Below are 14,082 nucleotides of genomic sequence, written 5' to 3'. Positions count from 1 at the left end.
CACCAAAAAGTTAATTAGGGGTGTATATTCATGTATTAGTTGTACCCGACTGATTCAAATAAATTGGCTTTCCATAATTAGCTAGCAGCACGAAACAACGAGACATTAAACATAAACCACACATATTTTGAACTTTTTTAATGCAAACATGTTTTGGCATTGTTATGCCATCTCTAGTGCAAAATGAAAAAAATATGTCCACATTGGGTTAAGTTAAAATTAAATATGATATACAAAAGGCAAACAATAGAAATGAACACGGAAGTCATTCACAATGCTTGTGTGATTGTATACTATGTAGTCTAGTAACTCCATTTCTTTTGCCTATATACATATCATATTTCATTATAATTTAACCAGTAACCTATTTGTAAATATTTTTCTTTCATTCTGAAATGAAAGCAAAAGTATGCCAAAACATGTTTGCATTAAAAAAGTTCAAAGAACATGTCCTTTATGTCAAATATTGAATTGGGATTAAATAAAGATATGAATATTTACCCACCCCTATCCTCCATTCACGTTCTAGTTCAGGCTAATAACGTTCATCTCGGTCTGAATAATCCCTGATATCATGCTCAACTTTATTCAATACAGCCGATTCACATTGAGCGTTGAACGGAAATCTTTGTCACGTTCGTTGTGGCAGTTAAAAACGGATGTTTCCATACACATAAAGATACGTTGCTAAATGTGTCACCACTATCCACGATCCGTCAAACGGAACGACGTGGCTTTTGACAAAAATGAGTAACATTAATTACTAAATAATCTATTTTAAAATCGTTGAATGAAGCGTTTTACAGATTTGCCAACGATACATTCCCTGGTATTATGTATTTACATAAGAGAATGAAGATTGCGCAGTTTGTATAAAAATGTAAATTACAGCACCTGGAATTCATCTCCGTGATAGTTAGCAATGTCTCTTTATGTGCATGGAAACAACACTTTACAACGGCCTTAACGAAAGTAACTAACACTTCCGTTCAACGTCAATCTTAATTGGCTGTAATTGAGCAAAAATGAGCAAAAATACTTACAATTTTCGCAAAGAATGTTCATCCAGCAGTTTGTGTGAAAGTCTTGATGAAGTAATCAATAATAGTCTGTAGACAATTTGAAATTTTAAATATTATAGCGCATCTTCGCTTTGAGTTTTGATAATCAGTTAATAGACAATATGACTTGCTTCCTGCTTTTCTTACTGTTGCCTGTGTTTGGAGGAGAAATCAACATTATGAAAATAAACAAGAAGAAACTCTTGAACAAAAGATCTGAAATGTTTGTCAAGTGCCGCAACAGAAAAAAATTTGCCGCAGAGTGTTTCTCGCGCGTTTAGTATTAGTTTTAGTAATTTAAATTGGAATAATGAGCGCATGCATCAATATGACGTGTACATAATTTCAATAATTAAGGGAATGCTTGAATTTCGTCTGGAGAAAATTTCTTCGTCTTATTCATTGCTTGCAGAAGGAAGAGACTATACATTGACGGTGCAAAGATTGTTCCATTAATTTTTAGATCACGCAAATCAAATAAACGATAATATTAAATATAAGTGTGGCATTTTAACATCCTGCCCCTTAACACAATCGGACAGGAGAGGATGTCCACGAATACGAACACGAATGCGGTCTATACGAACACAAATGCTATTGATGCGATTACGAATGAAGAGATTCATACGAATTCTACGACTTTGAACGTCTTTTGGGACTTATACAATGCTACGATTCACAGCAACGAGAGTATGTCTAAAGTAAATAAATTCAATTACGTATTCTCATTACTTAATTGCGATTCTGCAACATAGATTTAGTCGAACCCAAAAAGTCATTGCTGCACCTGTGGATTAAATTATAGGCACCTATCGATTCCTATGTTTATGGATACAATTTGATGTATATGATTTTCTTGATAAACAACAGAAAGAAAGAGGCATAGAAAGACTCCTCAAAGTCGATAAACAATCCCAATCGATGCAAAGAAAAAAAGCTTGCACAGAGTGTAAATAATGTATAGCTCAGATTAAGGGAAGAAACAACTTTTGGACACAATTTTACCAGGAATTTTATTTATTTAACAAAAATGAAATGAGGATGTTTGTGGAAATGTTCACCCTTACATCATTTGAAAAATCCGGAAAAAACGGAAGCAGCATGCATTTTAAGCAGTATAGTGTCTGTCTACAAAATCCATGGTATCGGCTAATTTGTCCCAAGTCTGGAACTACGAATCCAGCTTGATGTATGACAACGTGACACGGGATCAGCTCTCGACCAACAAGGAAAACCAAAAAAATTCTATGTAAATTGAAATCAGAGAATTTTACATCTAGATCGAGAAGTTAAATGTTTGTAAATGTCGATCGTCCTGGTTGGTATAGTCCTGAGAAGAACTGTTTTTGTTGTTGTTGACTGACGTTTCGACAACCTTAGCGGGAGTCATCTTCAGAGTCAAAATATGACCACAACAGAGGCAGCGAGTCAATTTGCTTTAGCTGCACAAAGGTCAAATTCTTTGCCTTCTAACGCTGGCTTTCAAGCTCTTTCACCGGAAAGTTAAATTGGCCTGCAATTGCATGGTGCAGCTTCATATAAGATTATTTCGTAAAATATCATATGAAACAACCGGGTTTTCTCCGGGTGCTCAAGTTTCCTCCAATTAGAAAAAGTTGATAAGAGGTGGCTAATTAACAAAACTCCAATTAAAAGAGCTATAAAGTTGATGAGATTAACCTGGGAAAAGAGAAATACAAAAAAATGTTTTTTTAACAATAGAATGATGAAATACTGGCTAACGACAGCCATTAATCTAACTAATTATACTACGGTGGCCCAGAAGCGATATCATTCTTTATTAGAAAATGAGACACTTTTATTTAAAAGCTTAGTCACTCTCACTAAAACTGTGCACAACAACGTTCAAATTGCCATTAAACTAGGCGTGCGTATGCCAACATCTGACTTAATATCAAAACCTGAGTCCGGAAATCGAAGACAACACGAGGTAAGGCTTAATGCAAAGCACTGCGAGTGAAGGACAGGTTATCGAGTATAATTTCTACAATGAGATTGCATTACAAGGATATTGTTCTGTTCTTACGAAAGTATCATAGCGTACATTTCTCTGAAAGAACTTTAAAAAGGGAATTAAGAGATTTTGGATTTCACCACCTTAAACTGGTAGATGATGTAAGAGAGGCCAGAGCTAGAGAAATAATAAAAAAAGAAATGTTTGCAGGACCAGATAGATTAAATGGGTATTGCTCTATGTGATATGTTTTGAGATAACGGCACCAATGAAATTCTCTTCGTCCCCTTGTCGCACTAATAATGCGATGTCGGTTTTAAATTACTAAAAAAGTGTCGTTTGCATAGGCGTAGTATAGTTTTCCCTGGACCAAATTTTATATCGCAATCTGATGGTTATGACAAACTGAAGCCGTATGAATTTTCTTTCCGTGGTTGCGTTAATGGCTTCAGTCGACGAATATTGTGGCTACAAGTACTACGATCAAGCAAAAATTCCCATGTGTGTATTTTTCTGACTGTACTAAACTGAAAGAGTTTATCACCAGTAACAACTTTTAAAAAGGCAAAATATGGTAAATTGTCATTAAATGTGCTAGCATGCCCTGATTAGAATCACCCTGATGAGGAAATTGCAATTGATGATTCGTCCCCTTTTAAAACATTACCACTCAATGATTTTCTGCAGTTTGGTAGTGGCTTAAATTATCCTAACTTTAAAAGCTTTCTCAAGTTTTATCATGATTGCATTGATAAGCAAAAGAGAATATATGGCAATACGTGTGCATAGACTATCACTATTCCTGTAAATGAAAGGTACACAAAATGCAACAAAGATAAATTTGTGTCTAAAATTTTGAAAGATATCTTTGACGATTAGTAGACAGTTGCACACTGAGTGGACTAAATTCATATTCTTTATATTGTGCTTAAAAGTCTTATTAATTACTTTTTCCACCATGGTGTTGTCATCCATCGTTTAAATGTAACCGAAGGATGTGAATTGGAATTAATTTTGCAACAATGTGAACTAGTCAAACTAACCTTCCCGACTCCAGCTATGATCGGCAGAAATTAAGTTAAAACTTATCTTGCACGCCCTGTTTGCCATAAAATCCTTATTATGAGATATTAGACGTTGCACATCGGCTTGACAAAAGCATGACAAATCGGCTTTTAAAAATATAAAAGCGCCTACTTTACAAGTCATCAGCAGCTGCTGCAGGTTTTCATTTTGTGCTGCTGAAAACAATTTCATATCTTCTTAATGAAAGTGTTTATTGAATGATAATCAAGAACCTTACATCCAAAACCACCAAGCAGTTAGAACCATACAACATAACACTATATATAGCGCACAGTAATCTTGTAGAAAGGAAAGGAAACCAACAGAATGTGTTACACATGCGATGCCACGGACTTTACATTGCACTTTTTCTTACAACAGTCTCTGATCATTAATTGTAGAACTAATTTTCATTCCAGTTATAAGTTAGGCTATAATTAACATTTTGGAATAAAGATGTGTGATAATCTTCAAAATAAGAAGCGTTTTAAGCTATAAATACCATTCCAAGGTAGCACTGTCTGTTTTGACTCTCTTTCACGATCAAGCAATTTGGACCATGAATTAGGTATCCATGTTTTGTGTTTGAGTTTTACCAAAATTAGTGTTAAACATTGGTTTGGAAAAATTTTTTTAAAAAACTTAGCTATCAAGCTCACTGACGAAAATGTGCTAGTTTAAAGGTTTTAGGTAAATTTTGCTGACACTGACAATGCGTTTAACGCGCTTTTTTTATCTGAAAAGAGATTTGGGCTATTGTCAAAGTGACTGAGAAGGAAAATGAATCGTTGAGTTAATGTGAGTGTCGAAGACGTCTAGTGTTCTAAATTGTACTTTTAATGACTTTGTGTACTTTGTACAAGGTAATAAAGATTTTATGTTTACCAATTTGAAAACTGAGATCTGCTCCGAAATGTGGGACATAATGGCTGATGAGGAAGCTATATTTTTTCAAAATGACGTCTGTTTTTTATAAGTAACACAGTGGTGGAAATTTTAAATACAAAATTGCACATGATAATATAGAATATTACCAAGCTACCACACTCAATAAATGTGGTAAAGCTGCCAAACATTATAAATTACCTAAAAATGATAAAAGAAAACGAAGTATAAATACTTCCCCCGATATGTGACGAGAATGTTGATTTGCAGCTGTTTCTATAGCGATTATATAAGTATGCTGAAAATGGTTGACGAACTCGGGCAAAGAATGCATCACCTGGTCCTCATGTCCAAAGTCCCACACTCTTAAACTAAAGTCCAATGTTTGCTTACTGGAATTTTAACTAAATAGTTGATTTAGTCGCGATTGAGTACTTCCAAAAGCTCTTAAATTTATGACAAATTTGCTTCGGTAGAATAATGAATAAGGTTGTCGCTTTTGAATGTGTTGCTATGAGACTCTATACATTTGCATATTTTTGTCAAATTGTCAAACATCGTAATTTTCGAAGGTGCGGAAGGCTTTCGGCGTTCATGATTGATGTTTGAAAAATCCTAGAGCCGCCCCTGTTTTACGAGCCTTATAAACCTTTGTGAAACTCCCACGCCTATCGAATATTAGTTACTTAAAAAAGTAACCGCTGAGTACGAGCGTAGTTGCAAAATGTCTGTAATTTCTGGTGATGTATAAAAATCTGCATGACAGAAAACTTATGGTTGCATGAAAAACATTCAAGGTAAAAACAACCCCTGAAATATATAATAAAAGACATGCTCCTATCATTGTCAACTTATTAAACAAAAAAACGTGTGCACTCTATATTTGAACGCTTTTTAAATCGTTCTATCGATTTCTAAATTATAAGTCAAAAGTTTTGGATATTTTATGACGTAAGAACCAGATAAGAAATACAGTTACATGACGTTTACTCTTTATTTGACTCTGAAGAGGACTACCGCTGAGATAGTCGAAACGTCACTTTACATCAACAACAACAGTCCTTCTCAGGACTCTACTAAACTGGACGATCTACATCTACAAACATGAAATTCCTTGTATGTTGTGAAGAGAAAATATTTGCTTGTGTATCTCTGAAGTCTTCACTCTGAAGACGACTACCACTAAGGATTTTGAAACATATATCCTCATTATTAAAAGCGGTTTTTTGCACGACTCTACTACCGTAAACGATCTACATTACAAACATTTAACGATGCTGCCTTGTTGAAGGGTTCATAGTCCAATATAAGCCGCTGTAAGCATGCTGGCATAGAGTACATAACTAACGAGAAGGACACTCCTTTGAATTCTTTTGTCACGCCTACAATTGTCGGAAGTGCACGTCACCATGTTCTCAGGTGAATGGGAGAATTTTACTATGAACAATATGGCGAAAATTGAATTGTCGAGCTTTATGGAGTTTAAGAGGACAATTTTGCCACTTTTATGATTAATCTAAAGAGAAGGTTATAAACGTTTACGTCATCGACTCTTTTGACTAAATATCAAATTTTACAATACTGTTTGACTGCGATTTATTGGGAGTATACTCGCTTACTCGGCTTCGACTTGTACGTTTTAGATAATCTTTGTTGTTTTAGCAATTCGTCTGCAGTAATCCCTGGAAATATTATGTAGTATTTGTATGCGTACAATGTATAATCAATAATGCTGAATACTCTCTTGCTGGCATGTGATTTAAAGGACGTATTATACAAATAACCATGAATAAATCAAAATGATATATTATCTAACCATACAAACAATATTTCTTGTCTTCAATAATGGGGCGATGATGGATAAATACACTTTCTAACTACTGCTTTGTTCAGTCCATATAGAAGTCATGCAGTGTATTTATTTCAAGAGTGAAAACCTTCCTAATTTAGTTTGATAGCTATTTTTGATTAGTCATGTTTGTATATGTTCACTAAGTTTGTTGGGCATATGTAAGTATTTAAACAAAAGCATTTCCTTAGGATTTAGAGTTACAAATGTTTTGCTCACAAGAAACTAAAAGCAGGGTGTAAATTCTCATTATTGCTGAAAATCATGTATCCCATTTTACAGTAGGCACTAAGATATAAAACTCTGAAAACAGTGCTAGTTTTTATTGTTCCATTAGCCCAAATCTATCATATCTAAGCGTAATTATGAGTAATCAGACAAATTATAAACTGTACATGAACGTATATTTCTATTTTGATTGTCATAGAGTTACTTTATTTAAAGCATTCAATCACGAAAATTAATCTTCTAAACAATGAAGGCTTGTTAAAATCATTTGTATAGTTCATTTTAAATATATGACGAGTCATAACGTATTTTGATTGCTTAATTAAGACATCCTGGTAAAGATAAACTAAAACCTACGATCGAATATACTCCCAAATAAATGGCTGTTGAATTGTGTCGTAAAATTAGATTTTAAGTCAAAAGAGTCGACAGAGTAATCGTGTTTTACTTTCTCTTTGATATACACATAAAATGGCAAAGATAGTCCACTTACACTCCATAATTAAAACATTTTTAAACTCGACAATCCAATTTTCGCCATATTGTTTGTTGTAAAATCCTCTCATTTTACTATCCAGGAAAATGGCGACAGTTACATCTGACAATTTTCGGTGTGACCAAAAACTTCAAGGAATGACCATTCTAGTTAGTTGCATATTCTGTGTTGCTGGGCTAGGTCAATATTTCTCGTGCCTTTACGTACATTTTTCTAACACTTTTAGACTCTCTCAAGAAAGATGTTTTCAACGTAAACTGTTTGCAAGCAGTTAAGTTATCTAAAAGTGTTTATACATAAACTTGATTAAAGGCATTAACGGTAACACCGGCTGGCTGGTGTTATTAAAATTATCACAAAGGTTGTTTTAGAATTTTGCATAATCTTAAAGATTGATTTAGTTCTGCATTGCTAAATTTTTCACACTTTTGTTTGTTTTTTCAAATAGTCTTTTGATGACCTCGACCGGTAATAATTGCTTCGTTGAACTACAACGAGTACAGAGTTGCTTTATCAAGTCGTATTACGAGATCAGTGTCTGTACTGAAAACCAGCACATGTGGAATTGCAGACAAATAATTACATTACGACTCACATTATATGAAACAACACATATTAAGGGCATGCAAATCCTTTTACACATAACATAGATATTATCAAACAGATACTTTTCATTTTAATGGTTTATCGGAAAAATTGGGCTGAAGTCCAATGTAAGAACAGATTCAGGAAACGACAATTGCTATTACCAGCAGAAATATTTAGAAAATCTAATACGAATTGCAGCTGCTGTTAATTACAAAATTGAAGCATGCATTCATTTTAATTGATTCGATACTTTGCTGATTACAGCAAACGAGCAATAAAATTTTCATTAAAAATTACATTACCAGGCCACCAGGCACAGCGGTAAATAAGTAGTACATGTTTTGCATCACAAAATAACCTATTTACTGACAAAACCTTTTCAGTAATGGTAAGTTGAAATAGTTTTATTATGGGAGTTTCTCTTCATCGATATCACTCTCAGCTTCTGTTTTACTCTCTTGTAGTTATGAGCCTCTTGACTGCTGAAAGTGTAAACTGCCAGAAATATGAACCATACAAAAGAAATTACTGAGTATCCACACAAGGTTGTTTTAATGCCATACTCTCTAAATAGATATCCTGTCAATATCTAGCCAACTTCTTTTCCCACGCCATTCATGGTAAGAGTCAACACACCTGAAGGTAACAATAATTAAATGACGATTAATTCAATTTATTAAAACCAGAGCAAAACACTGAACAAAACCACATAAATTTTTTATTGAATATGCTGCTTATTTTTGTCTTTAGATAAATACATAAAATAATTCGGACAGCAAATAATTGTTTTAAATGCTGTAACTCGGCTTATATACTTATTTCAGCAAATATACAAGATTTTATAAAGCAAAACAACAAAACGGCTTTTCAAAAATTTTTTCAATTTAATCGTATTTTGATCTCAAATTAAGCAATTACGAAGTTACTTTATCAAATGGTGTATTTTATATTTTAATTCATAACTGCAACGTAGCCAGAATGCAAGTTTTGTCGTGTATTTTCCATACTTTGGTATTTACTTTCTTAAAAAGAATTAATGTTCGTAAAGGAGTAAATGATGTTAATGAGCTGAATTTTTACATATCTTGACCAAAAATGCGGACTGGATACCCCAGTTATCCACAACATTAATTTTATCGATGAAAAGTTTCTACAAACATAAGTGTTTGTATATTATAAACGTGCAATATAAACACCAAAAGAAGAGTCTTTAAAAGTAAAAAATTGCTAACACTTTGTTGAAAATCATTGCAGAACAAATTATATCAATAATTGTTCATAAGACATATTGTGGTTTTTATGTATGGTGCAGGTAAGCAATAACATTACACTAACCTTGAATGAATGAAGAGAACGCTTCTGATTCTGCTTTTGAGAAGTGAAACGCAGAAGCTGTATAGAAAAACGCATAGGCAGAAATTTCAAAGTTATCAATCAGAATAACAAACCAGGGGTTCTTAATAAGCGCAAGAAGAATAAATGCAACTGCAAATAACAAAAGAGAAAGTGTCATTGTGACGTATAGGCCAAATGCGTTGAGGACATAACCAGTGGTCAGAAACCAAAAGCTCGAGATAATCAACCTCTTTAACAATCCCTCAACACCCATGACTGTCGTACTTGCACCAAGTTTTTCCATGTACCAAAACTGCCAACGAGTAAAACCCATTACATGCACCCACATGTAAAGCTATACACAAAATGAAAATGTTGTGTGATTTCAGCAATGTTAATACTGCTTTCTTATAGTTGATGCTCTCTGCATTATCCTTGTAATCAAACTTCAACAATGCTACCCCTAGTAAAATAAAACACTGTAAAGTTGCTGCAGTTGGAAATGCAACAAAATAACTTGGTACTTCTATGCCACATCTACTATATTTAAATTGTCCAGCAACAAGTGCCACGGCGCAAAGTGCAATTCCTGACCCAGCAGCTCCGCATCCCAAGTAGTATGAAAACTTACATATCATATCTTTTTCATGATTTATTCCGATACTAGTCATTATTCCAATTGTTACCCTTCTGCAAAGCTCAAATATTCCATTTAGAATACACAAAAGCAAAAAATACCAAAGTTTATCTCTACCATGATTTCGTTGGCTGCTGTTTTTGAATACTGACGAATTTCCCAGATAGTACGAAAACTCATTAAGGTTTGTGCTCTCGTTAAAATTGTTAGTGATACCATGTGGTAGAGTTCTTTGATTTGTGAATGAACTGTTTAGGAATTTAGTTTGGGTTTTGTTATGAAAACTTATGCTTTCGTAATTCCGTATCTTTCTTTTACATGGTGAACTCGTCGCTTGAGGAATCAAATACATCATGATTGCAGGTATAGAAATTAGTGTCGCCAGAATCAAAGTAAATTTACGGAGTCGAAATTTATCAGCCAAATAAGTACAAACAGGAACGCCAGTCAACTGTGTCACTAGACCAAACAAAGGCATTAAACCAATATAAAATGAATCGTAGCCCAGCTGTTTCAAATAGAGTGAGGAGAATTCTTCCACAGTTTCACTACTTCCACGAAACATGAAAAAAAAACACAAATAAAGCGTATCCACTTCTTGTTAACGAATACATTGTCAATTACATAATTCACAATACCGTTAATTATTTTCCTAAATACAGTTGAACTGTGAAGCTTATTTGCATTTTGCAATTTGTTTCTCACAGGAAATATAATCGACACGCATGACTTCAAATCAAGTGTAGATAGACTAAGTCCTTGTCTTATATTATGGAGTTAGGTTGGGGACAAAATCAAGTTCATGTCTTCACTTGGCAAATTTATATGTCATGGCGTTACCATGTATCTTTGCGTTGCAATCATCTGTTTTAAACTGCAATGCAACATCATGTCGTTGGATTGTATTTCAGTTCGTTGCGTCGTTTTCAGTTCGTCGAGTTGTATTTCACTTCATCGCGTCGACGTTCGCCCCAAAGGTCAGTAATCAACATCTGATGAACATAACTTTATGTAATAAATAATTATGCATACAAAATAACTTACGCTTATTTTTAAATGCTAGATTCTGTGAGCTCTTTACTTGTAATTCCATCCTCCACACCTTCTGTTGCGAATGCAGCTTATCCTGGTCGCCCGAACTTTAATATACCAAGAGTGGTTTTAAAAATGTACCTTAATTATGGTTTTTCTTTGAAAAAAATATCTTAAATTATAGGTGTCAGCATGAAGACTTTTGGTAATCTCAGTGTTGCTGTACGAGAAGATGATGTAGGCAGGTAATGCTTCTCATCATCTGGAAGAAAAATGACCAGAAGGTTATGACCACGAAATGGTACTACTGACTATCCACTCCAGAACTCTAATAATGATCTACACCGCCTATCATCTGGGAAATCGGAAGATTTCTATCTTGTGCTGTCCGTGTAAAGCATATAAAGTTAGAAAAGAACATGAACACATTGCATATAACGGGCCGATAAATTTGTATTGTATAACGTATTGTTAAAAACAATCGTCCACGAGTCTTGCTGATTATGTAAACAGAGGCGTAGCTAGCAAAAAGTTTTTGGTCATGCTCTCTTATAACCTCACGATTTGCCACCATGGTTGCCGCCGAGCGAGAAAATTTTTAAAATTTAGATCATCTACGACCCCACAAACAACAACGTTTACCCAACCCGTTGAAGTTGAAGTAACCCTTGAAATCGACGAAAAAAAGGTTTTTAAAAAACAATATTCAATACCTACGTTAACGATAATTAGTAGTACACGAAGTAATTCACTCTCGCTATTTTAGATTACAAACAATTATCGGTGATCTGTTTAACTGCATGAAGACAATAAAACCTACGCAACTTTAATAATGGGGAAGGCAAACTAAGAATATGAAAACTGAATAAAAGAAAATCTGAACAGGAGTTAGATTATTAGGTAGTTTTTAGATAATGAAATAAATAAAAAAAACACGAATCTTTCTGACATTTATCTTGTTGTCTTGACAAGATAATCAAATTTTAAAAGTGATGGATATTTCACTTTTGGATATTTCATAATGTATAAGATGTGTATCGGATAATACAGATTGAATAAAAAAGATGTTTTATGTCCCTACATCACGAACTCCAATATTATATTATATACCACTGACAACAATTGACTGTCCAGGACGATGGCTATAAACTGGAGCATACACATAAAGAATCACGACAAATTAACTGAAGAGTGGCCCTTCTGCACAGTGTATATTCTGTAACGATACATTTGCTTTCGTTAGGTTTTATGAAAAATTAACCAATTTCTAAATGACAAAGCATGCACTGAAAGATTTTCATTAGGGCATTTCTTACTTTTATAACGACATTGAGCACAACTGCACGATAGAAATATAATTTTAACTTATCTTAAGAGTTTGAACTTTATCACATTTTGTATTGCTTAGCAAACACATAGTTTTTTTCTCGTTCAAATGCAGAGATCTCAGTATGACTGGATAGATGACTTTCATCCCAGTCTGCTAAAGTCTTTACTAAATCTCAAAATGTTGTAAGTCTTAAACCAATGTAATAGGAATGGTTTTGCATCAAAATGTTTCATGTAACTTTATGTCTATTTGAATTTTTTTCAGAAGTCTTCGTCAAAATGCACTAAAGAATCTAGAAAACAACGTATTTTCCAAAAGGAAAAAGCTCAGATTCTTGTAAGTTTTTAAAAAAGAATTCCTTTACAGTATATAGAACCACGAGTCATTCTGGTTCCAGATAAAAACAAATTTCTAGATTATTCTAAAAATTTTCTTTATTCTATTATAGATTTCTAGAGTATAACTTACTTTCTGAAATTGGTGATGGAATGTTTCATGGTTTATCAAAACTTAAATCACTGTGAGTTTGCCATTTCCATTGACAAACCTTGCTTCTATTTGTTCTGTGTGTAAACACGTTGAACACTCCTATAATTTGTCTATGTACTCTGAAAAAAATTCATTCGAATAAAGTATAAGTTATATACGAAGTTTACATTGTTATGGACCAGATAAAAATTTTAAGACACGTACAAATTGATACCTCAATATAAATATAATTTAACACTTTTACCTAAGTAAATTTCGACAATCTTTGTTTATCGTTCACAATTGACAAATGAACGTAATCTTTGTTGAATGAAGTGTTTTGAATTTGGCAGGAACTAGAAAGGAAACAAATTAAACAAGATCAAGGCGTCTTGGCTCATGAAAAGTTTGAACTTCAAAATTGTAAGATCAAATTTTCCTCATTATATTGTAGTTTTGCAAAAGTTTTAGATATAGGTTATGTTTTGTGAGTCATATGATATTTGATAAACTTGTTTCATCTACTCTAGAAATTGTGCTGATAACGTAAAAAGAAATAGAGCCTGGTGCTTTTCGTGACTTAAGAGAATTGAGGACGTTATAAGTATGTTTTATTTGTTTGAAATTACGTGTTGCATGGATAATAAGATGTTTTTAAATTAAAATTAAAAAACTTTGTGTATTTTCAGAGATATCTCATACAATCGTCTTCAAAGCATTCCAGATGGCCTATTTAAGTACACTTCCTCACTTCAGTTTGTGTGAGTACAAAATTACAAACTTTCATGAAACGTATTTTTTTGTATTTATTTTTCAACTTAACTCACTATTTCCGTTGTTAGCTACATACCCTGTTATTCTAAGGGAAGAAACAATGAAACGAAATATTTAAATTGCATCTGTTTTTTAAGGGTGTTGTTTTTTGTTGTAATTTATTCTTATACTTTTCTTGGATGCTTTTAGATTTGACGACAAGATTGCTTTTTGAAATCTCTTTTGACATTTGCCATCTTGAAGGATAAATTTTTCTGTTTTATTCCATTCATGCAATTTAAAACTAAGTTATCTGCAATGTATCTGCAATGTTGCAGCCTTGTCACACTGTGTCACGCTGATATGAGCGTTGTGGTTGC

General features: G+C 33.5%; 1 long non-coding RNA gene across 3 annotated transcripts; it reads right to left on the bottom strand.

The window, feature by feature from the left end:
• Positions 1-11,062: 11,062 nt before the first annotated feature.
• LOC124447649 lies at positions 11,063-13,273 on the bottom strand. Of its 3 annotated transcripts, none has more exons than XR_006948780.1 (3): positions 13,215-13,273; positions 12,950-13,089; positions 11,063-11,413 (listed from the first exon to the last, which is right to left on the bottom strand). It is a non-coding gene; the product is annotated as an uncharacterized LOC124447649 (long non-coding RNA). The 3 variants fall into 3 exon arrangements; XR_006948779.1 differs by lacking the exon at positions 11,063-11,413 and adding an exon at positions 11,841-12,367; XR_006948778.1 differs by lacking the exon at positions 11,063-11,413 and having other exon boundaries at positions 12,789-13,089.
• Between the last annotated feature and the right edge of the window lie 809 nt (positions 13,274-14,082).

This window comes from Xenia sp. Carnegie-2017, unplaced genomic scaffold (assembly GCF_021976095.1).
Source record: "Xenia sp. Carnegie-2017 unplaced genomic scaffold, XeniaSp_v1 HiC_scaffold_23, whole genome shotgun sequence".
Classification (NCBI taxonomy): domain Eukaryota; kingdom Metazoa; phylum Cnidaria; class Anthozoa; order Malacalcyonacea; family Xeniidae; genus Xenia; species Xenia sp. Carnegie-2017.
This window is presented reverse-complemented; position numbering and strand designations above follow the sequence as displayed.